Here is a 7,153-nt window from a genome sequence, read left to right on the forward strand (position 1 = left end):
GGAGGAGGAGGAGGAGGAGGAGGCGACACACACAACACAGAGAGAGACACACACACACACACAGCCCCGCAAGAGAGGGCAGGCGACGAGGCAGGGCTGGGCTGCGTGGAGCCCCTCCTGGGAGAAAAGGGGAAGGCGGGAAAGAGGGGCTCAAGAGCACGCCTTTCCCTCAGCCCCAAGGGCTTCTGCCCCCTCTCTCTTTTTCTCACAAACACACACACACAACACAACGTGGTGGTTTTTTTAATGGAGGGTTGGCATTTGAGGGGCTTATGGCTCTTTTTTCTGAAGCAAGCCCCCCTCCCCCTTTGTGTGGAGCAAGGCAAATCATGGCTCCCTCAGCTCCCACCCAAAGGGTCCTTGTGCCTTCCTTCCTTCCTTCCTTCCTTCCTTCTTCAGCTTGCTTGCTTGGTTTGTTGTGTTGCTGTGTGCCTTCGAGCCGTTTCCAACTTCTGGCAAGCTTATTAAGGCCATAAGGGGTTTTCTTGGCAAGGGTCTCCAGAGAAGGGAGGTTGCCATTGCCGTCTTCCCCTGAGGAGGCTGAGAGAGTGTGACCTGCCCGAGGGCACCCAGTGGGCTTCCATGGCTTCCAGCTGGGAATCAGACCCTGGCCTCCAGAGCCATCCCTGGAAGCACCACCCCAGAGCCCACTTTATTTACCTTTACTTACCCTTGATTTGCCTTCATTTACACTTCATTTATTTATTACCTGGCCTCCAGAGTCATCACTTGATTTGAGAGCAAACAGGAAGCTGTGGAGTGGAGGCCAATCGTCTCTATTCTAGTGATAGACAGCTTCCCAAGCCAAAAGTAGACATCTTTTGTGGACCCAGAAAGAAAGAGCTGCCTTTTTTCCCAACCCACCCAGCCACCCTCACACACTTCTTTTTACAACAGGTAACAGAAACCAGGCATTTATAGTAGTTTGCCTCAGGGGGAAGGTGATGATGGCAAACCTCCTCTGAGCAAACCTTGCCAAGGAAACCCCACGCATCATCATACGTTCGCCTCAGGGGTCGCCATAAGTCGGAAAGGGCTTGAAGCCACACAACAGCAGCAGCAAGCAAAAAGGATAAACCCACCTCCAAGTGAGACAGCAAGCCTTTTGTGTGGGTTTGCCTTGAGTCTCATTTGGCCTTGAGTCCCATTTGGCCCACAGTAGTGTCATCTCTCCCAGGTCTGTCACCAGAAAGCTGGTGAAATGAAGACAGATGGTGGGGAGTGCATCTGCTAATGCACTGTTATGGAACGAATGTCCCCCCCGGTGTGTCACCGTGGGTGAAGCGTCTTTGACGGGATCACACACAAAGTGGGTGACTCTCTGCCAAACCCAGTTCTGTATTATGGCCTACCTGCCAGCCTTGCTTCAGGTTTCTGAAGGAAACCTGTGTGGCATCGGGTGAGCCATCCAAGAAGCTGAGCAGCAAACTCCAAAGCAGAGGAACAAGCCTAGCCACCTCCAGCCATTCAAGGCGCACAGTGCTCAAGACAGGCAGAACTGTTTTGTCATCAAGGACAGACAAAACTCCACAAGCACTTCAATTCCTTCTCCAGCAGTTAGAATAAGACAATAGTAAATAGCTGAGAGCAAGCCAGGGTGGCGTGGTTTGAGTCCTGGCCTACAACTCTGGAGGCCAGGGTTCAATTCGCTGCTCAGTCACCAAACCTACTGGGAGACACTGAGCAAGTCAAATGCTCCCAGCCCCAAAGGAAAGCAATGGCAAACCTCTTCCAACAAACCTTGGGAAGAAACCCCCATGATAGGTTCTCCTTAGGGTTGCCATATGCCAGGAATGTCCTAAAGACACACAACAACAACAAGAACAACAACAGCAACAATTAAGTAAAAGGAATTTCATTTCCTTTCATGACCCCCCCCCCCCAGACCAGCTGTCTGAGGCAGTCACCACTCTTTGAGCAAAGAGGCCCTGCTAAACTACTCTTGGCCTTGCTAAATACACATAGGATACATCTAAGGACATCACACGGAGGACGTGCATACACAGAAAAACTCTGGTAAACTGATTTCTGTTTGGTGGGTAAAAAGTTGTGCAAGTAAAGAATGGTGCATTTTGTTAAGCTTAGGGGGAGTAGTATGCATCTTTGCACACATTAGTCCTCATCACTACATAGGAACTGGACACATCCTCTCCATTAAAAGGTTAATTCGTTGCAGTCCATTGAAGGCAACGGTTGTGGGATTAACGGTTGTGAACGACAGTCCATTTTACTCCTCAGAATTATATCACAGTATCCTTTGTAAAGGCTATTGCGAGAGTCGAGCACATTATTTTCTGGAAAGGTTCCTTGCTCCCACTCTCTCTCCCACTCTCAGCCTTTCTCTAACCATTACCCCTAAGTTAAGTTCTACTACAGCTCCTATCATCCCCAATGAACATGAGCAAGACAGTTGCAGTCCTACCCATGTGGAGGACACCAGATTAAGTAACCCTGCTTTTACAGAGAGCGTCATCCCCTGCAATAAGTCTGCACTAATGGGTCTTAACTAATGGGCCTCATTCTTTATTTATAGTGGTACTGCTGTGCAAATGTATGTTGACTCATGGTTTTTGCTCCATTTCCAGACATCTTTAAAAGGATATCAGGGATACATTCTTGTTGCATTACTATGTCATCATTCTACTGACAGCATTGAAAACACCCATGAATATACTGGAACCAAAAAGGGTGAAATGAAAAATAATAAAAAGCTTTCAATAAAAATGAGTAAATACAGTTTTAGTAAGAGTCTTTGGTTTAAAAGAGACAGCACTGGGGCAACAGTGGGAAATAAGGGATTCTTTGTATTTAAACCAAGTTACTTTTTGCTCATCTTCATAATATATTTTTAGTGAAACCACATGCAAGCTCTCCATAATTTCTACAGGATCAGAGATTTAATTCAACATGTATATAGAGAAAATAAGGAGCACCAGACAAAACAGCACTTTCCCAGTGATTGTCTCCAGGAATTAATACCACAAAAGACAGTGACTGATGAGCCATTACCAAGAGAGAACAAAAGTATTTAGACTTGCAACAAACATTTTATTGGGAAGAAGAGTAATTCTGTTTAGAGTATGGGTTAACCAGGAGTTGGAGTAAAGGAAGATGGGGTGAACGTTTAACGAATGATGAGTAACTGATTTTGAATCTCGTCTGATAGAGATGGTAAAAAGGTAGCTGCCAAGAACAGCAAAATATAGTTTTGGATCGCAATGAGGAAGGGAGGCAATAAATTTGATTTCTCAACAGCACCATCAAAAGGCTATGAGTGGGGTGCAAACCCAGCCTTTAATATAATAGCACATGGCACACTAATGCAGAAATTATGGAGAGCAGCTGTTGTTCCATTTCAGTTACCATTAACCTTAGCCTTTATTTTGATGAAAAGGAATGATATATCAAAGAAGAATTATATCAACTGTCCTGTTGTTTAACATCTTTGCAGCTTTGAAGAACACTATGGGTATGGTCATAATTATAAGAACAAAAAACCAACTGAAAGGTTCTGCCAAGGAAAATTTATGTGTGTAAAATATAACCGACTGAAATATTACCCACTTCCAATTACCAAAAGACACTACTGTGAAGAAATAAGGGATTAAATAAACCCTCAAGTAGAGAAGCCAGTAAAATTGCTAAAAGGGTATAAATACCCCACTGAAAAATGAGCAATAGCAAAGAATAAATATATAAAATATCCAAAGTCAGATAAATCAAACCCTGGAAAAGGAAAGCCGGTAAAGGTTTCTAAAAGGGTAACATTACCCCACTAAGAGTTATGTAAATGTAAAAAATAAAATCATAAAATGATATTAAACACTAAAGGCCAGACGTGTTTCGACCATAGTCTTCCTCAGTCAGTAGCCTGCAACTATTTAAAATATAATATTTCTGCTCATCAGCTCCACAATGTGTCTGCGCTCAATTCAAAAGCAACAATGCTTTGGTCATAATTATTTCACTGTAGTCTAGCGGAGTTACAGATACAAACACAGATCCATCAATGATACCTTTATTGGCCAACCGAAATGTACAATATACTTGTTGCAAGCTTTTGATGCTCCGTGGTCTTCTTCATCAGGCAAGATATTACAAACCAAACAGGAGAAGAACAAAAAACAATTGGAAATGTTAGTCAGATGCCTGCATGTTATTCCAGTCCTTAGTAAAGAGGTTATGATGGGGAGGATATCTTTTGCAGGCAGGTTCCTCCTCCTTCTGGCCATGCAGCAATAAGGAGATTTTCAAAGTCCCGAAAATTTAAAGTCCATTTGCATCTCAACAGGGACCCCTCTTTTGCAATCCAGCATGTCTTCATTCCAGTGAGATCACAGGCCTCTTTGTAGGCAGAGAACAATGGATTCCTCAAGAAGTCTCCATGTTTTTGTATCAGGGACAGATATTTAGCATCAAAAGCACCAGTGTGTATAACAAAATTATACAAAACTGCAGTATTTGATGAAAACAATCCAATTGTTAACATTAACTGAGATACATAACAGGGATGGGCAATTTAGTGCAGGTCCCTCTCCTGTGGCAGTTTTTGTGGCCTTCGACTTCATCATGCTTCCTAGACCACCTTTTCCTATTCCCCAGCAATAAACAATGAACTTCCTCCATTGAAAGCCTCCAAGAGAGGCATCGCAGGTTCTCTCCCTGTTCTGTTTAAGGTTAAAAAAGACAAGCATTTCAAAATGAGAAGTGAACCTGGCCACCTTCAGTTGTGTATGTTGACTCTTTGGTAATTTTGGTAGTCTCTGACAAATTAACCCCTAGATTCCTTGATGTATAGATATGGACCTAGGTTGGTCTCTCCATGAATGGAAGGGCTTCTTCCATTTTTAAAAAAAGGTACTGGAATTTGAGAACTCTTGCAATGTGGTATACTTTATCTAATCTGTATAAAATAATAATTAGTGTGGCCATGTTGGAAGACCCAATGGCTACACACAATTATCTTCACAGACAAGCCAGTGTTCAAATATTTTTGCCACACTCATGTAGAGATCATTTTACGAATTAAACTTCTAATACATATATTTAACACTGAAGTTAAAGCATTTCTGTCTCATTCTTCAGTAGGATGCCTCCCAGACATCACATATAAGATGAACAATAGATAGACAGACAGACAGACAGATAGACAGACAGATAGATGAGAGAGCGAGAGAGAGAGAGAGAGAAGACAGCCCCTACCCACAAGCTTACAGTTAAAAGGATATTATCATAAAATTAAAGGCACTAGGAAGGTAGAGGAAAGCAGGCAAACTTGGGCAAGAGATATGCAAGAGATTGTGTTAAAAGTTTATCTTATTACACAATTCTAAGTGCAAGACCACTAAATGAACCATTTCTGTCATACAAAACAGCCACAATTGCTTTGAATAACAGACATGTTATGAATAATATGGTTACCTTTGCCAATAGACAAATAGAATCGAGTGATATTCATTAGACTTCCTTGGACTGATGACAAAGTGGTGAGGGGAGAAAGGATTTGTAATGAATCTGTTTTTGCTTTATTGCTGTAAATGAAATTGAAATACATTTAAAATATGTTGTAAAAGGTCAGGAATAAGTACTATATAGATCTGCACAATAAACGTGTCCTAAAATGTTTTGCAACCACATTTCTTTGCCATGTTGCAGCAGAAGAATTGAAACAATATTCTCAGATAAACTTTTGAAGAATGCAAATTCAAAAGATTGGCCTGTTATTTCTCCTAATTAAAAAAGCAAATATTAGCAAATTAATCATTAAATCAGTATTAATGTTCATGTTCATCAAAACTGTACTATATCAGTCTATTTATTCATTGCATCAAAGAAGTACACACATTATACATGCGTAAACACATTGAGAGGCTACTCCACAAGCATTGTTCTGGAGCGAGTTATTAATGCCAAATCAAATGTGCAAAGATTTCATTTCAGATAACTCTACAGAACCTTAGCTCTCTGACTACACTCTGCTAGAGTGTTTTATCAAATTACAGCGAAGTCTGCTCTAGGGAATTGGTTGAAAGCTCATCACATTTGTTTTAAATCAGACAAAGAAAAAGGGGACATGAATTTTGAATCACGGCCTTTCAATCTCTTACATTTGCAATCCGCACAAGGGGAAAAAATTTTGTCACTTCATCATTCATGCAATAAATCTGTACGGTTATAAAATACCATGTGTGATTAAAAGCTATTAAAAGTGTAACATACTTACAATATTAATGGGACCTTTAACTGAGATCAGCAAGAATTTTCAGGTAAATATATGAGTATATAGGACTATTTCGCAGGAAGGAACTGGCAAAATCACTTCTGGGTATTCTTTGCCTAAGAAAACCCTCTGAAAAATTCATGGGTTCACCATGAGTCAATAGGTGACTTGAAAGCTCATACAAATACATACATAGTGCTGGTAATTTTAGGCTTTTTAAAGTTTTTAAGCAAGGTAGCATTCTGATGAAACTCCTGTGGCTTCCATTGAAGAAACTGCTTCTTGGGAAGGTAACAATGTAGAAGTAAATGGAACAAGTTTGGGGAAGGGTGTAATTTTATGTCAACACATATGAATAATGTTCTGAATTGTTCCTGGAGACATGAATACTTTTTTCTCTCAGAACGAACCTGCTTATTGGTGAATGCAAGTTGGAGCAGAGATGTGCCCTTAATGAGCCATAAAAAATACAAAGCTACAATCATTAATACAGGGAATGGTGATCACACATTTGTGTGTTACAGTGCTTTCCAGCTAAGTTCATGCATATATGCAGCTGCCAGACTTTCAAGTATATTGACACATATAAGTCAACACATATAAGGGAAAGCTGATGGTTCTGGTAAACGCATTCACCTCTTTTTTTTACACAAACAGTCTTCAGTTCACTCCAGCTCTGATCTTGGTATAAACCAGTTCTTTCTTTACAAAAGCTAACCATGCAAAATGCTAACTGTCTGACCTGTGCAATGTTACAAGTTCACTCCCAACCTTGTCTGCACAGTGCACACACCCCTTCCTAGAGCAATTTTCTATTTTTAAAATATTGGCCATGGGTTTCTTGCTTGAAGAACTAAACAAATGTCTAAGTGAATGTTCATTCAAGCTGTACCTTCAAAGTATGCTCCAATAGAGATTTTTTTTAAAAAAACT

This window comes from Sceloporus occidentalis, unplaced genomic scaffold, assembly GCF_023333645.1.
Source record: "Sceloporus occidentalis isolate IW3139 unplaced genomic scaffold, rSceOcc1.0.p SCAF_3, whole genome shotgun sequence".
Taxonomy (NCBI): domain Eukaryota; kingdom Metazoa; phylum Chordata; class Lepidosauria; order Squamata; family Phrynosomatidae; genus Sceloporus; species Sceloporus occidentalis.